General features: G+C 36.8%; 2 pseudogenes; one reads left to right on the forward strand and one right to left on the reverse strand.

The window, feature by feature from the left end:
- The first annotated feature begins 699 nt into the window (after positions 1-699).
- Positions 700-1,304, forward strand: LOC105095520 (large ribosomal subunit protein eL29-like; annotated as a pseudogene).
- Positions 1,305-14,755: 13,451 nt separating this feature from the next.
- On the reverse strand, positions 14,756-15,303 carry LOC135322978 (large ribosomal subunit protein eL21-like; annotated as a pseudogene).
- Between the last annotated feature and the right edge of the window lie 3,324 nt (positions 15,304-18,627).

The raw sequence follows: 18,627 nt of genomic DNA on the forward strand, positions 1-18,627 counted from the left end.
CTAGACATGAGAAATTTGAGTGTGTGTAGTAAGCACACATTTGGATACCGGTTATGGCTGGCAAAGATTTCACACTACTCTATCTCATCTGACTGCAAAAAAAGCCCTCTTTCAAATTCTTGTAAGGTAAGCGTACAATAAGCCCCCCTACATACTCCTGATCTCCTTTACCTTGCTCTACCTTTTATTTTTCCAAAGCATTTGTCACCTTCTAACATACTATATGACTTCATTTATTCAACTTACTATTTTTTGTCTATCTGCCATAAAATGTAAGTTCCACAAGGGCAGGATCTTTGTTTTGTTCAAAAATAGTTTCCCTCCAGGAAACCAAAATTTACAATATCATACTGTAAGTTCTGGTTTAGAGGAAGGGAGAAGGGGCTATTTCAGTTTAGAAGAGAAAGTCTAATTCTGCCATGCAGAGGAGAAAAGAGAAACTGGGACAAAGGATGTAACATTTGGGCTCAGTTTTGAATTATGAGTACGATGAAGAATGAAAAAAGAAAATACATCATTTTTGTAAAATGTTACTTGACAAATCTGATTCCAAATTATTTGGCCTTTTCACTCTGTACAATTGCTTCTAGAGTTTCATTAGATACAATTCATATTCACTTCAAAGGTGAAAATGAACTTCAGGGTTGTTTATCACAAATGAATTTGGAGGATTCCGGTTCTCCCGGCTCCGGTGCAGGCATGGCCAAGTTGAAGAACCACACCATATACAACCAGTCCCGAAAATGGCACAGAAACGGCATCAAAAAACCCTGATCACTACTATACAAATCTCTTAAGGGAGTGAACCCAAGTTCCTGAGGAACATGCACTTTGCCAAGAAGCACAAGAAGGGCCTGAAGAAGACACAGGCCAACAACGCCAAGGCCATGAGTGCACGTGCTGAGGCTGTCAAGGCTCTCGTAAAGCCCAAGGAGGTCAAGCCCAAGATTCCAAAGGGCAGCAGCTGCGAGCTCAGTCGACTTGCCTACATTGCTCACCCAAGCACGGGAAACGTGCTCGTGCCGGCATCGCCAAGGGTCTCAGGCTCTATCGGCCAAAGGCCAAGGACAAGGCTCAGACCAAGGCTGCAGCTTCAGCTTCAGCTTCAGCTTCAGCTCCGGCTCCGGCTCCGGCTCCGGCTCCCAAAGGCTCCCAGGCCCCCACAAAGGCTCCAGAGTAGAGGCTTTCATCTATTGATGTGAGGATATAAGGACTAGTGTGACCCCTGGGCTGCTGTCTGCATGGGGCTCATGTCTACCTGTGCTGTTTGGACCAATAAACCTGAGGCAGGATCTGTCAAAAAAAAAAAAAAAAATGGATTCAGATATACTATTTTCTACTCACTGGTAGAGTTGTAACATGAAGAAATAAATAAAGATCAATGTGGGAATGACTGTCCTTCATTATTGATATTTTCTAAATAATAAATTTACTCCAAAAAAACAAATAAAATTCATTTTTAATCACATAGGAAAGAACTAACAAGTATTTAAGAATCCTTCACACTGATGAGGTGATGGACTTCATTGTTTTAGGAGTCTTAAATCATTTGGAATATATGAATCAAAAATACCTTTTGTTTACCTTTTAAAGTGTCCTGTATTATTTGTTTTATTGAACTTCATGGAGCTCTTATTAATGAATCATGTACACTTTATAGAACTAATTAACCTTGACGTTTATTAATTTCTTATACTTAGTGACTGATTATGTTTCAATGAGAATATTAAGCAATATACTAAATAGGGAAGACATTTCCCCAAACACATGTGGGGTAATATCTCAAAGTGGCCCAGCAGAACTCCCATGGAGTGACGTGTGTGGCAAAAACTAATCCATCTCATTTTATCTGGCACTGATTAGACCCTAAGCTACTATGTCTTATCTAGTTCTCCTTTTTATAAATAAATGTGTGGAATTTAACATGCGTGCAGAAGAAAGCATATGCATTATAATGATTAAATAAATTTTTAAGAGACTTTTCTCCCCCAAATGTTTTACATTGTTATCTCATTTGGTCTTCATACAACTTGATTAGAAGTAAAAATGGAAGTAAAAATCTTTCCTAAACCACCATGAAAAAAAAAGTCCAAACTCTCAGTCACAATCCAGTTCTCCAAATCAAGGTCAAGTATTATTTCTCTCCCACTGGTATAAACAACGGGCTGAATACTTTGGGGACAAGGGGGGAGAGGCAGCAAAAACACAGATAATTAACATATACTCCCTCCCTCATCAAGCTCATATTTTAGTGGAGTCAGCTAAAACAACTGCAAAACAGCACTCTCTACTTTGTGTTATTCTTTACTGTCCTAAAAGAACAGAAAATTGTTCCCCATCTCAGTAAGTACTAAGATTTCCGTTCCAATTGAACAAGCTAGAAACTCAAAAATCTTCCAATTCTTCCTCCTCCCTCCTCAGCCACATCTGATAAAGTCCATGAGCAAGTCCTGTCAATTTTGCCTCCTAAATATTTCTCATTTTTTCCATCATCATTGGCATCACCTGAGTTAAAGCCACCATCATAGCCCATATGTATGAATTGCAACTGCCTCCTGAATTCTCACTGCTTCCATTCTGGACCTGCCCGATGTATTCTGCATGCTGCAACTGGAGTGACCTTGTAAAAACACAAATCTAACCATAAGTTCTCCAACTCAAACCACTCCAGAAACTTATCAAAACCCTTCTGGTAAAGCCCAAATTCCTTACACTGGACTATAAGGCCTTATTTGATGTAGCCCCTGACTAACTCTCTAGACCCAACATCTACCACTGTTCCACTCTTTGCTTTCTGCTACTTGGGCCTTGCTTCAATTCCTTGAATATTCCTTAGTCTTTACTCCTCCTGGCATTTCCACTTGTTTTTCTCTTTATCAAGAATGCTCTGCCCCCACCTCACCCTCTATTCACAGCCCAATTTTCACTTTTTTATGGAAACATTCATTGACTTCCCAGCCACAATCAGTTCCTCTCATAAAACTTCACACTCCTAAAGAATATACATATATATATATATATATATGTATATATATATAAAGATATATATGTGTATGTGCATACCTGAATCACTATGCTGTACACCTGAAACTAACACATTATAAATCCACTATACATCAATTAAGAAAAAAAACTTCACACTCATCTTTCATAATACCCATCACAACTTATAACTATTTATTGTGTGATTGTTTATGTAACATCTATCTCCTAATTCTATCCTCTTCCGACTGCACTGTAAGATCCATGAGGACAAGGACAATATCTTTGCTTCCTTTCTATCCTCATAGCCTAGCGTCTTGCAAGGTACCCTGTAGGAGCTCAATAATATGTACTAATTCAACCAAAGGATGGCTAAAAGAAGAAATACTAAGATACAGATTACATGAACGAGGTAATAGTGGAAATGAGTGGTAAGGGAAAAGCAAAAGTGTGATCATCTTACAGGGCAAGAAAGGGACTTCCAGGTTTTAAGAACAGTGAGAAACAAAGATGCAGAGTTATAAAGTCATTAAGAAGGAGAGGGACAATGAGGAATCCAGACTTACTGGGTTAAGTATAGGGTATACTGGAATACTAGCCCAGAAAGATGTGGTTCTGTCATAAAAAGCCTGGAACGGAGGATAAAAATCAGTGCTTGCTAACATAGTGAGCCACTGTAATTTTAAGAGCAGGAGTTGACATGTAAAAGTGAATTTTATATATATAATTCATGGCAACAAACAACTACCTAGTGACACAAAATCATAGAAAGCCCCTCTCTCTGTGCTTACAGATTTTTAATACTACAGGGACCCTTAAAGATCATCTTGCTTCTGTTTCTTGAATTCCTTCAGGAATCTCCTCTGCAAAAGCTATCCACAATCTCTTACAACACCTAGACAACTAAGCATACACCATATCCAGAAACATTCCATTTCTATCTTGAGCCCCTCTAATTATCGACTAGGAATGCCTCTAATAAAGTCAAATCTGCATACACATTGCCCCACTTCTACCCTGAAATTCTTTACTCTTTTTTCTGTTGCTTGAAGATAATGTAGATCTGCCCTAAGTATTCTCTGTGCCTTTGATAACTACCCAAATACTTTCTTGTCTCTTCCCTGGACTCTTAATTGAATCAGAAGACCAAACATTTTAGTAAATAATCTAAATATTTAAATACAACTAAGAGTGAACTTATATTATTGATGTCCATGTATTACAGGCTAGTGACAAGGATGTAAATAAATGACTTCCAAAGATTCCTTCCATTCTTCCCAAACATAGTAAGTGCTTCCTGGACAGGATCACCATATAAGGTACAATGACAGGAATGAAGCAGGCAGAAGTCAAAAGAAAGGAGAAAAAAGGGCTCTTCCCTTCATGCCTTGCCCTCCACAGGCTGTTCTGAAGTCAGCAGTTGTCATGAGGTTAGTCACTAAATCCGTTTCTAAGAAATGAATTCAAATTAAAGCCAAGTACAGCAGGCATTGCTTCCAGAATAATTTGAATCTTCAAGCTGTGCTAAGTGCCTTTTTGCCTCTACACTTGAAAATTACATTTTTCAGTTTGTTTTTATTTGAAAGAAAATGGTTTAGGTGATTATAGAGGAGTAGCTTGTCAATTCCACACAAATTCCACGCATGATTTCTATGCTAAATTCCAAGTCTCTTTAATAGATAATTTATGTTCCTCTAAGATAGTTTTATTTTAGAATAATAAAAGCCCTCAAACTTCCCAGAGGCAAAAAAAAAAAAAAAAAACCAATGATACTCAGTGTGAGATCTAAGAGCTAAGCTCTTGCCAGAGGCCTATCCATCTTGCAAGATCAAGAGATACTCTCTCCAGTAGTTCTTCATGGGTGACTGAAAACTGTAGAAGAGTGATGAGTCACAAACTGTTGTCCTGGACTTAAGTTCCACCAATGTCAAAAGCAAAAGAAAGATAAGAATTCCTCAGGATCCCTCATTTGCAAAATTCCACGTCTCCTGATAACCATTTTCTTAAATTCAATTTTTATTTATTCATTTGGCAAAGACTGACTGATCATCTATTATGTGACCAGCACTGTTCTGGGTGCAGGGAATGTAACAGTGAACAAAATAGAAAAAAACTGCTGAAGTTCACATTCTAGGGGAAGGGAAACAGATCATGAGATTTGTGTTTATGTTGTTCTGCTAAAAAGGAAAAATATAGGATGACATCCTAGACAGTGACTATTGGGGCTTGGGGCAGATTACACAGGGTGATCAGAAGAGCCATTTCAGTGAAGATATTAGAAGCAAACAAGTGACAAGAAAATCTATCCACGCAAAAAGGGCTTGGGAAAGAATATTGCAGGCAGAAGAAAGAGCAGTGCAAAGGCCTAAGAGAGCTATTCTGTGAGCATGATTACAAGAATGCTGTCAGGAGAATTTCAACATATTTAGTGATAGTGGATACCTTACTTCATTTGAGCATTCAAGTGAGTGCTCAAAGATCAAGGCACTCATTCTCCCAGCTGCCAGACTGTTGCAGCTGAGTCCCACTCCAGGCACTGTCCACAGCACAAGAGTCTCCCCTATCCCTTGGTACATTCTGCATCCAATGACTGGCCACAGAGGTATAAAGATCTAGGTCTCTTCCTTTTAATGGCCATCCAGCTCCTAAGCACCCCATGCACTGGCTCTATGTGATTGTATCACTGCACAACTCTTCCCTCTGTCTGGTCTTACAGCCTTTATTCCCCTATAGGTACTGATGCTGAGGGTACTTCCCAATGTAGCTTCTACAGGCAGATCTCCCTCTCAGCTGCTCTTTCCCTGGGGAATCCAGCTGAAGCTCTAAGTTGACCATTTAAGACACTTACAAATATTAAAATATTACAGCAGCACCATTACCAAATTTAGGAATCATTTAAGAGTGCCAGTGCTTCTTTAATCAATCTGTCTTTGCTTAAAAGATAACGTGACATGAGATCCTAACTGGTCTCCATGTTTCTGATATTATTGCTTTGAAATCTGTCCCCACAATGCTGACTGATGCTTCCCAACCACAAATTTGACCATGGTGATCCCCTCCTGAAACCCTTCCATGGCTCTTAGCAGCCTTCAAACGTCAGCACCATGGTGCACAAGTCACTTCTGTTAGAGCAGGCCGATAGCCAGACAATAGCAGTGAAAGAGGGGCACATGCCAAATGGCAGGCTACTATCTATCTTGTGAACAACAGGGGTTCTTGGGCAGAAAGAAAAAAGCAGAAACCTCCAGACTGATAAAAATTTACAAATTTGGGGATGATAAGTGCCCTAGAGGCTGACAAAGAAAGATGGAAAAAGGCAGAAATCCCCAAAGTCCCTATGTAACTTTTCACTCATTATGCCCTCATTACAGTAAAATTAGCCTTGCAGACTAGAACTACCCATCACACACTGACGCCTGACAGTTCCTATCAAGACTAAATATGGACAAAAATACCTCCTCCCCTCAGGAAGGTGGAGCTGGGATGAAAATCAGGGAATATGACCCCAAACCTCCCCCACTCCAATGAATATTCTATCCATTCATTTTTACACTCTATGTAACCAACTTGCCAAAGAAACTCAAGGCAGCACTCACCTGAGTGGCACGCTCTTCCATTGAGAGCATTATTATTTACCCCTTAATAAATCCACACTTTACTTTGTTGACCTCCATGTCTTGTCTCTGAATTCTCTCTGTGATGAGAACCTAATCAAGGGCAACACACTCTGCCTTCCTGTTAAACCTTTCCACCCACCTTCTTCTACCCTGAACCCATGGCATTTTGGCTATGCTATTTCACATCCTCTTGCTCATCTCTGAACCTGCAATTTCCTCTGCTTAGCAAATCATTTTTTATTCTGTAAAGGCACCTTCTTTGAAAACCTTCCTCAGCTCCTATAGCCAGAGTTTCTAAAACCCACCTTATAGCTCTATTTTTGTACTCTTTTAGTGTTGCACCTATCACTGTAACATATGCCTATTTTCGCTGTCCAACTGCACTACGATTTCCTAGGAAAAAAAAAAAAAAAGAAATCCAGACACTATGTCCTATTCAATGCTGACCCCTCACTGAGCATCCAAAATAGTGCCAGGCACTTTGCAGACACTCACAAAGGTTATCTCTTTCTAACTGACTTTTGAAACAAAGGCATAGTCACAAAACATATCGTTAACACAGATAGATGCCTTATTAGCAACCATCCATCTTAGTCAAAAGGTTACTTTTCACTGAGTCCTCAGACAGGAAGAGCAGGAGCAAAGAAATGCAGAAACTATGTACAATGCTGTTTGAAATACAACTGTAACTGCCAGGCCCCAATCCCGCTAAGTCTCAGGCATCAAAAATTTTAAGGACCCTACAGACCACTACATTTCCAAACCCGTTCACTCCAGTTAAACTCTCCCCAAGTGCTTGTTTGTTTTGTATGTTCACAAGTGTAAACACCACCAAAGCAGTCCATGAACTGAAGAAACTAGTTTTCCTGATTTGACAATTAACAGAGGCGGCTATTTATTCTTCCAGAAACTTTGCTGGGGGAAAATGCATTTAAACACTAACCATTGATAATGGTAATGATGAGTCCAAGAGAAATAAAATCTTCCCCTACTGACAATCCCAATGTGCAGAAGAGGCAGTGGTGCAACAACAACAACAAAAAAAAAAAAAAAAAAAAAAAACCAGGCGTCTTCAAGATAGGACACTTGTGCTTGAATCCAAGCCCTGCCTCTTAGCAGCACATGATCTCAAGCCAGATATTTAATTTCTTGTAGCTTGCCTTTCCTCACCTACAAAATAGAGATTAGCCCTAACTCACACTACCTTTGTGAGAATTAAATAAATGGGTCCTAAGTGGGAAGATGCTTAGTCCAGGCTCTGACATCATTAAGGCCACAAGAATTCTTCATTCAAAGCAACAAGTGTTTTCACAAAAAGCATTTCCCTTATGCCCTAAAACCCAAGCACAGCAGATCGGAAGAAATTGATTCTTATGAATTAATAACATCACTCTACCCTACATGAGTTTGATATGCTGATTTTGAATTTCTCATTTCAGTCTTATTTCTATATGAACAGAAAACCAGTTTATTTAAGAAACTATATCAAATTGTCAACCATATATACTAGGCTTCAGTACCTTTGATTTCTTTTTCCTAAGTAAGCTGTTTGAAGAATGACAGCTAGATAGTAAAAATACAAATCAAAACCTCTGGAAAGTTAGTAGCTTTATAGACTGTTATATCCCAGAAAATACCTAAGCAGATTAAAACCTTTCTGCATTTTTAAAAAACACATTTTGATTTGACCACCTGCATGCTGAATTGTACAATAACAGCATTTTAAAGGGTTAGGATAAAAAATCTCTCTAATCAACCTATTATAAAAAGCAGTATCACAAAAATCTCACCTCTCCAGGTAAAAGACAGTTTAAATCTGGTGGGTGTAAAATGTTGTGCTTACTTTTTTAAAAATGTTACTTGTTGGTTGAAAGGTTGGTAATAGTAAATGATACAATGCTTGAACTGGGAAGAAAGTATTCGACCCCCTTTTGTATCTTTTGATATGCAAAATGATAAATCCTGTTAAGTGGACTAGAGGCTAGAGCAAAATTATTAAGAAAAAAACTATTAATCACCCCTTGGTGTAGCCCTGCTTGATGAAAATTATATTGCTTGTCAAGACTTTTGTTTAGTCACAAATAAAAGGCTTAGTGGATAAAGGTTTGGCCTTTAGCTACAGGTTTTCTGCCAAACTGTGACCTGAAATGAATGAATTGGCATTGAGTGGGGCCTCATGACTCTGTAATTTAATGCTGACAGTAATTAGCTAAGAAGGAGGTGTTATAATGAAAGACCAGGGCACGGTGTTTATGTGATTTTTACCCAGCCTTAATAGATGGCACATCCTTTTTCAGTCTTTTTCATTTACTACCTCTGAAAAAGGAGAAGGTGCAAGTCATAAAAGATACTGGCTGCATGACTCTGATAAATCTCTGGACAGTGAAGACCTTGGGTTTAAATTAGCTGTCAGGCTTCAGCCGTCTCACTCACCAGCTCACTCCAGAGTTAGCAACAGTGCAAAGACATTATAAATGGATTCATATGTCTTGATTAATGCCTTCTTTTGTAAACAGACTTTCTGCATAGAGCTGTGCCATAGTAGATGCCCTGTTCTAAAGGTTAATCTTCACATCAATAGCATATTCAAGACATTCTGCTTTTTCACAATTCTTCTCTTTTCTTTTTGAATTTCAAATTCTTTTAGAATAAATGAGAAAGAGGAGCCCTAATAGCAGAATCAGAATCTATTGTTAGAAACTTCCTGTGTAAATAAAAGATCATTCCTGCACATCTGGCTATTTCATAGGACATAGGAAATCCTCTGTATGATTCAACACTGAAGCCCTTCCTTCTTGGCTCTTAAAAAATTGCTTTAACAGGGAAGGCTCACAGCTAAATGACCCCACTGTGCCTCCAGCTTCGGATAACTTGCCTGATGGATCAGTGCTTTTGTAAAAAGTAGTCTGATGTTAGATGCTGGTGAGTATCTGACTGTATAACCAAACACCGGAGGCCTGTCCTTTTCTAACCGCTGCCAATGTTTGTGTTGCCTGAATGTCACTTTGCTATTACAGGGAAAAACTAGTGAGAAATAAGGATGCAAGAGGATAGTGTGTCAGTACATTTCACTTAATCCAAAATTTTAGTTCAGAAAAAAAGAGTTGATAAGAGATTTCTGTCACCTCAATTATTCACAATGAATGGGAAGTAAATCTTCCTTTCAAATGTTTACTGACATTATCATTTACTCAGCTTTATAAAGCATTTTGTTGACATAAATTAGGTCTTTTGTTTACTCTATTCCAGATAGAAGCAAAAATAAAACCTTTGATAAAAATAGCTATCTAATTACTTCATTATCTTAGAAAATCAGAAATTCTACAAAAGATTAGTGGGTTACATTAGTCCATTTCCAATGATAATGTAATAAGAAAATAAGACTTATGTGCAGGGAATTGGTTATTAATTCTAGTTTGTTTATCAGGGTCTTTTTTCATCTATTTACAGACTATGTACTTTGGATTTTTAGAACACCTATTCTCTCCTTGTTCAAATGAAATAGACAATACAGTTCCCCAAAATTGAGAGCTTATCTGGTATTTGTCACTGTTCACCTCCAATTATTGCATGTTATTACTCTATGCCATCTTTCCTCTTTTGAAATATAATCTTGCTGCAATAAAGAGGCTTCTAATATAATCTAAGTGAAATCAGTAAGTTGATAGAAAGGTTCACGGAAACCCATCTACTCTCCTGTCTTTATGAGTGAGGCATCAGAAAGGAACCCTCATCTCCAACAGAAGAACCGTAAGAACTAGAACTGGCAGGAAACAAATGAACAAGGAATCCTTCCTTGGGAGAAATGGGGTCAAGTGGTTAAGCAAGATACAAGAATATGGAACAAAGTGAGCACATTTTAGGTCCTGAAGAACAACACCCCCAGGACTGATTCCAGTCCTTTTACCAGGCTCCAACTACAGTACAGTTGTAGACCAAGCCTGGGAAAACAAAAAGAAAGTCATGGCACTACTAAATGGGATTTGTGAGCCAAGAATCAACCAGAAGCAGAACAAGAAAAGCTTTTAGCAGAAAAGAGGTAATACTTCTTTGGGAGAAAAATTAGGATATGACATTAGAAAGAATTAAAGGTTCTTTTTAATGAATCCACAGGGTCCTCAGTGCCTGAAAAGTTGAGTTATGTAGCACCATATAAACAAAGATCTTCCCCAAAAGGGCAAAAGATGACAGTGTATACTTTATGTAAAATTTCAGATCAAAAGTTGTAGTGATGGGCTAAGCCTGGTGGCTTACATTTTGGACAGGAAAGAATTAGCACAAAATAGGAATAAGGACGTCTTTAAAAAGAAAAGCATATACATTTTTTAAATACTGTAGTAGGCTGAACAATGGCCCCCAAAGATATCCAGGACCTAATCCCTGGAGCCTGTGAATGTTTCCTTCTATGGCAGAAGAAACTTTACAGATGGAAGATTCTTGTGATGGGGATTATCCTGAATTTTCTAGTTGAGCTCTAAACATAATCTCAGGTATCCTTATAGGAGAGGGCAGAGAGAGATTTGATGACAGAAGAGGAGATGTGATGATGGAAACAAGAGACTAGAGTGATCTAAGGAAAGTGTCAGTAAAAGAATGCAGGCAACCTCCAGAAGCTAGAAAAGGCAAGGAAATGCATTCCCCTGATAGCCTTCCAAAGAAACCAGCCCTGCTGACACTGACTTTTAAATGATTTTAGACTTATGTCTCCAGAATGGTAAGAGAACAAACCTGTGTTGTTTGAAGCCACTGGGTTTGTGGCAATTTGTTAAAGCAGAGAGGAGACACTAAGACAAATATGTTTGGGTTTAACTTAATGTTAGGCAGCCTGAGACATAAGAAAGGTAAAATATAAAAATAGACAAATATGCAGTAGTAAATTCTCTAGTATTTTAAAGAACAAAGGTCAACTTCTAAATCTAAACATCATTTGCCCGAAGTTCATTTTGACCAGTGCTTTGATTCCTAAAGGGATGTTACACTGGCTATGACTCAGTAACATTCCAGCACTCTTTTGTACATACTCTCTTGGTGCTGCAAGGGCTAGAAGTTTGGGAACTACATTTCCCAGAATGAATTGCCAGTAGGATATCGACTGAGATTCCATCAAACAGAAGCACTTGCGTGAGATCTGGAAGGCGAGGAGGAGGCAGAATCTACTCTTTCTCATACAGCAGTCCAGACATCTGCAGCAATGGCATCAGTAACAGCTTACTTCCTGGCTTTCTGGTCTACTATCAGGCTTCAGTTGGAATGTAGGCAGCAGCTGACTACAATTTTCTGATTTCTGGGAAGACCTCCCCACTTCCTCCTTCTCTTCTCTGGCCTTTCCTACAATTTTGCAAGCACCTAATTCCCTGGGAAAAAAATGTATTTTTTTCCTTGAAAAACCTGCAGACATCTAGGGTAATTTCTATTCTTCTCATTGAACACTAACTGATGTAAATTAGAATTTAGAAAAGGAAATTATCCTTTTTTTAAAAATCTAGTTATGTTTCCCAACTAAAGTAACTATAAAATATTTTGACATATTGTTTAAACTTCCAAAATATTTCCTAAGCATAATAATTCAGAAAAAAAGAAGTTCTCTTTCATGAGTCTTGAGATTGACTCTATGTGTATAAAGAACAGTAAATAATAATATGGAGAGCATAGGGTTAGTATATGTGAATAGCAACAGGTTGAATAATTCGTATTATAAGTACTGTATTACACAGACAATTTGTACAAGTTTGTGCTACTGGGTAGAAGGAAATGCTTCTATATGCCAGAGTTCTGGCAATAAGTGAGGGAATAAGAAACCCTGAAGTGGCATTTTGATTTTCCTTTTCTCTTTAGTATTTTTTTTATTATTTCTGAATAATTTAGACATTTGGATAGTTTTTGTTTCTATGCTATCTAATACTATAAGAATTAATCTCTTGCCCATATCCCTCACTTGGTCGATATCAAAGTTAGTTATCACCCTCCTAGTATAAAATTTAGATATTATATACATTTTAATATAACAACCTGAGAGATATAATTCATATAAAATTCACCCTTTTAAAGTACATTCACAGAGTTGTGCAATCATTACCAATATCTAATTTCAGAACATTTCAACACCATAAAAAAAATTTTGCACCCATTAGCAGTCTCTCCTCAATTCACTCTATTCTAGCCCCAAGCAACTACTATCTACTTTTGGTCTCAATGGATTTGTCTATTTTGGACATTTCATATAAATGGAATGATACAGTATGTACTCTTTTGTGATTTCATTTAGTATAATGTTTTCAAGGTTCATCCATGACATAGCATGTATCAATGGTTTATTCCTTGTTACTGCCAAATAATTCCACTGAACGGATTTACCACATTTTGTTTATCCACTCATCAATTTATAGATACGAGTTGTTTATACTTTTAGGGCATTATGAATAATGTTGCTGTGAACATTAGTATACAGGCTTTACTGTGGACATATGTTTCCAATTCTTAGATATATACCTAGGGGTAGATTGCTGCCTCATGTGTTAACTCTAAATTTAACATTTTGAAGACTTCCCAGACTGTTTTCCAAAGTAGCGTGATTATAAAATGATACAGCTAACGACATATGAGGGCTTTAATTTCTCCGCATCTTTGCCAATGCTTATTATTTTCCTTTCTAAATTATTACTATTATAGACATCCTAGTGACAAGTGGTATCTCATTGAGATTTTGCATTTCCCTAATGACGATAAGCACCTTCTCATGATCTTATTGGATATTTGTATATACTCTCTGCAAAAATATCTATTCAAATCACTAATTTTTTATTTGGATTATTTGTCATTTTATTTTAGATTGTAGGAGATAATTTCATACTCTGGATTCTAGTCCCTCTATTGAATATATTCTTTGCAAATATTTTCACCCATTCTTTGGGTTATCTTTTTAATTTCTTGATGGTGTTCTCTGAAGCACAAAAGTGTTTATGTTGAAGTTAAATCTACTTTTTTTCTTTTGTCACTTGTGCTTTTGGTGTCGTACATAGGAAACCATCACTTAATTCAAAGACATAAAGATTTACTCAAATGATTTCTTCTAAGACTTTTATACTTTTAGCTCTTACATTTAGGACTTTGATCCATTTGGAGTTAAATTTAGTATATAGTGTAGTGTAGGAGTCCAATGTTATTCTTTTGCCATATGGATATCCAGTTGTCCCAGTACCATTTATTAAAGAATATTCTTTCTATGGGGAGGGTAAAGCTCAGTGATAGTGTACATTCTTAGCATACATGAGATCCTGGGTTCAACTCCCAGTACCTCCATTAAAAGTAAGTAAATAAACATAGTTACCTCCCTACCCCCACTCACCCCCCGAAAAAAGGAATATTCATTCTATCACTGAGTTTTATTGGTGCCCTTGTCAATACATGACCATAAAAGTAAGAGTTTATTTCTAGATTCTCAAATCTATTGCAATAATCTGTATGTCTATCCTACTGCCAGCAACATACTGTCTTCATTACATAGCACTGTAGTAAGTTTTGACATTAAGCTTTGTAGTAAGTTTTGAAATTAAGAAGTGTGAGTTCCCCAACTTAATTCTTTTTCAAGATTGTTTTGGTTATTCTGGGTCCCTCACATTTCCATATGAATTTTAGGATCAGCTTGTCAATTTCTCCAAAAAAGCCAACTAGTATTTTGTTAGGGAATGCACTGAATGATCTACAGGATCAATTTAGGAAGTACTGCCATCTTAACAATACTAAGGCTTCCAATCTATGAATACAGGATGTCTTTCCAACATTTAGTCTCTTTAAGTTCTCTTCAATCTTTTTATAGTTATCAGTGCACAAGTCTTGCACTTCTTTGTTAAATTTATTCCCAAGTACTTTTTTTTTATGCTGTTGTAAATTAGTTTTCTTAATTTCATTTTGATATTACTCATTGCTAACATGTAGAAATACAACTGATTTTTGTATACTGACATTGTATCTTGCAACCTTGCTAATTTTATTAGCTATGACAGTTTTTTAGTAGAATCCTTAGGATTTTCTATATACAAACCATGTAACCTGCAAATAGAGATAGCTTTACTTCTTCATTTCCAATCTGGATGACATTTATTCATTCATTTTTAGGACACAAAGTTTGCTTTAAATATTTCTTTGGAGGAGGGGACACTCATACTTCTACTGAAGAGAAAAACTTTTACAATCCAGAGATCTTTTATTTTTTTAGACTTACCATGCCATGAATTTATAGGGAATGGGTTCCAGCAGCTCTGGCTCCATTCTGTTGTTTCTCAAAGTGTGCTTCTCTGCATGGAGCCAGCTGTTGCTTCAGTTGAACCCAATTACGTTTCTCTTTGGATTCCTTCTTTTCCTGATCATTCTCCTTCACATGTTCTAAGAAGCTACTTCAGCTCTTAGAATACTTAATATGCTCAATATGTACACTAATTATCTTGGCAAGAATCTTGCCCTTAACTTGTTCTTTTACAGTGCCAACAGCATGATGGGAAACACTGTAGATTCTTCCAGTTTTGCCACAATAACATTTGTGGGGCATCCCTTTTCGAATAGTGCCCATTGTGATGTCTACAATATCACCTTTATTGTAGATTCACATGTATGTGGCCAAAGGAGTAACACCATATTTTGTAAAAAGCCTAGAGAACATACAATGGGTGCCTCTCCTCTTTCTCTCTGTGTTAGTCATCGTCATTTTGGCAAATTAACTGGATGATGGCAGTTCCAGCCAAAAGGCTGGTTGTCTTTTATTTCTTTGTCTTGCCTCATTACCCTGCTTAGAACATCCAGTCCAATGTTGAATTGAAGTGACAAGAGCAGGCATTCTTGTCTTAACACCATACGAGGAAAGTATTCAACATTTTACCATTAAATATGATAACTGTGGGTTCTTTAGAGTTACCCTTTATCCAGTTGAGGAAGTTCCCCTTTAATCTTAGTTTTCTGAATTTTTCTTTTAATCATTAAAGAGTACAAGATTTTGTCATATTGCTTTTCTCCATCTACTGAGATGCTTAGTGATTTTTGTTCTTTATTCTATTAAAAGATTGTAATTCATTGATTTCAGATACTAAACCAACCTTGCATTCCTGAGATAAACCTTCTTGGTCATGTTGTGTAACTGTTTTTTTGTTTTTTGTTTTTTGTTTTAATATTGCTGGATTCAATTTGCTAGTATTTTGTTGAGAATTTTGATATCTGTATCTATATGGGATATCAGTCTTAAGTTTTCTTTCTTTCCACATCTTTGACTAGTTTTGGCATCAAGGTAATACTAGACTAATAGAATGAGGTGGAAAGTGTACTGGTTTCCTACAGCTGCTCTAAAACATTACCACAAGAAAGTGGCTTAAAACAACAAAAATTTATTCTCCTATACTTTTGGATGCCAAAAGTCGAAAATCAGTTTTACTGAGCTCAAATCAAGATGTTGGCAGGCTATGCTCACTCCAGAGACTCTAAAGGAGAATCCACTCCCTACCTCTTCCAGCTTCTTGTGGCTTGCCAGCATTCTTTGACTTTGCCCAAAAGGTAATATTTATATTAGAACATGAATATCTTTTGGGGGGTTATTTTTAGCCTGCCACAGAAACCGTTACCTCTTCTACATTTTGGAAGAATTTGTGAAAGAGTGGTATTCACTTTTTTAAACATTTGTTAGAATTCACCAGTGAAGCCACCTGGGCCTGAACTTATCTTTGTGGAAAATTTTTAAATTATATAGCTAATCTCTTTACTTGTTACAGGTCTTCTCCAATTTTCTATTTCTTCTTGAGTCAGTTCAGTAATTTGTGTGTTTTTAGGAATCTGTCCCTTTCATCTAAGTTACCTAATTTGTTGGGATATAGTCATTTGTGTATTTCCTTATAATCCTTTCACTTCCTTAAGGTCAGTAGCGACATCTCTTTCACTTCTGGTTTTAGTAATTTGAGTTTGATTTTTTTTTTTCTTGGTCAATCTAGCTAGAGGTTTGTCAGGCGTTTTTTTTTTTTTGGTTTTTTAAAAAAAATTCAGTTTCATTGATTTCTCTAGTATGTTTCTATTCTCTACCCGTCTGTTTCTACTCTAATCTTTATTTCCCTTACCAGTGGTCTTTATTTCTTCATGTGGATTCAAGTTACTTTCCAGGGTCCTTTCATTTCACATAAAGGATTCCCCTTAGTATTTTTTGTACGATAGGCCTACTAGCAACAAATTCTCTCAGTATTTCTTTCACCACTTTGAATATGTTATACCATTGCCTCCTGGCCTCCCTGGTTTCTTCTAAGAAACCAGCTATTATTCATATTAAACACCCCTTATATGTGATTAGTTGCTTCTCTCACTGCTTTCAGTAGTCTTTGGCTTTCAACAGTTCTATCAGTTTCAACAGGATGTATCTAATGTAGATCTCTTTGAATTTACTCCACTTGGACCTTGCTAAGCTTCTCACATATGTAGGTTAATTATTTTCATCTTATTTTGAAGTTTTGGACATTATTTCCTCAAATATTCTTTCAGCCCTTTTTTCTCTCTCCTCTCCTGGTACTCCTATTACGCATTTGATAATATACATCATGGTCTCCCCATATCACTGAGTATCTACTTATTCTTTTTTTTCTTTCTGTTTGTCAAGACTATAAAATCTCACTTGACCTATCTCCAAATTCTCTGATTCTTTCTTCTGCTAGTTCAAATTGGCTTTTGAGCTCAAGTAAATTTTTTCATTTCAGTTATTGTACTTTTCAACTCCAGATATTCTATTTGATCCTTTTTTCTAATTTATTTTTATTGCTATTCTCTATTTGATGAGACATTGCTCCTATACTTTTAATTCTGTAGACATGGTTTCCTTTAGTGCTTTGAACATGTTTGTAACTTATTTAAATTCTGTCTAGTAATTTATGGTGTTCTAGTAATGTGGGAGCTTCCTCAGGATCAGTTACATATTGACTTCTTTTTTTCACCCCTGTGCATGGGCCATACTTTTTTTTTTTTTTTGCACATCTTCAAATAATATATTATGGCAAAAACTAAGTATTTTAAATAATATAATATGGAAACTCTGGAAATCAGATCTTGTCTCCAAGGATTTTTTTGTTGTTGCTGTTTGTTTAATCAGTTTCCTGGACTAATTCTGTAAAATCTATATTCTTTGTCATGTGTGGACGCTGATGTCTTTGCTCAGTTAGCTTTAAATCAACTAACAACTGGATGGAGATTTACTTAAATGTATTGAACCAATAAGTCTCCAAGCATTTGCCAAGGGGTTCTATGTGAGTTATTCCTTCAACATCATGCAGGTAATTTACTACACTACCTTAGTCTTCACGTCCTCCTTGAGCAGAATTTCAGGTCAGCCACAAGTGAAATACAAGAGCTTTCTCAGATTATTCCTACACATGCATACAGCTTTGCATTTGTGTGGCCTTCTAGATTCCCAGGAATATGTCAGAGCTTTTCAAAAACCCCTATGAACATCTCATTACCTACTTTTTCCTTTTAAGTTTTTGGCCAGCTTCCTGTGTGGGCCAAATATATTATCACTACATCAGACAGCTGTAATTCTAAATAACTGCCACTGATTATTTTTGACAAATGCTTCAAGGCAAAAAGGCTGTTAGCATTGAGCCAGTCAGGTCAAATAAAGACAAGTTCTGCAAGCCACTATAGAAAACATTAAGGAGATTCCTTTAAAAAATAAAAACAGAGTTACCACATGATCCAGCAATCCCACTCCTGGGCATATATCCAGAGAAAACTCTAACTCAAAAAGACAAATGCACTCCAATGTTCATAGCAGCACTATTTACAATAGCAAAGACATGAAAGCAACCTAAATATCCATCTACAGATGAATGGATAAAGAAGATATGGTACATATGTGGGGATGGGGTGTAGAAGACTACTACACAGTCATAAAAAAGAATGAAGTAATGCAAATAGCAGCAACATGGATGGACCTAGAGATTATCATACTAAATGAAGTAAGTCAGATAGAGAAAAAAATTCATATGATGTCACTTATTTTTGGAATCTAAAA

This window comes from Camelus dromedarius, chromosome 15 (assembly GCF_036321535.1).
Source record: "Camelus dromedarius isolate mCamDro1 chromosome 15, mCamDro1.pat, whole genome shotgun sequence".
Taxonomy (NCBI): Eukaryota; Metazoa; Chordata; class Mammalia; order Artiodactyla; family Camelidae; genus Camelus; species Camelus dromedarius.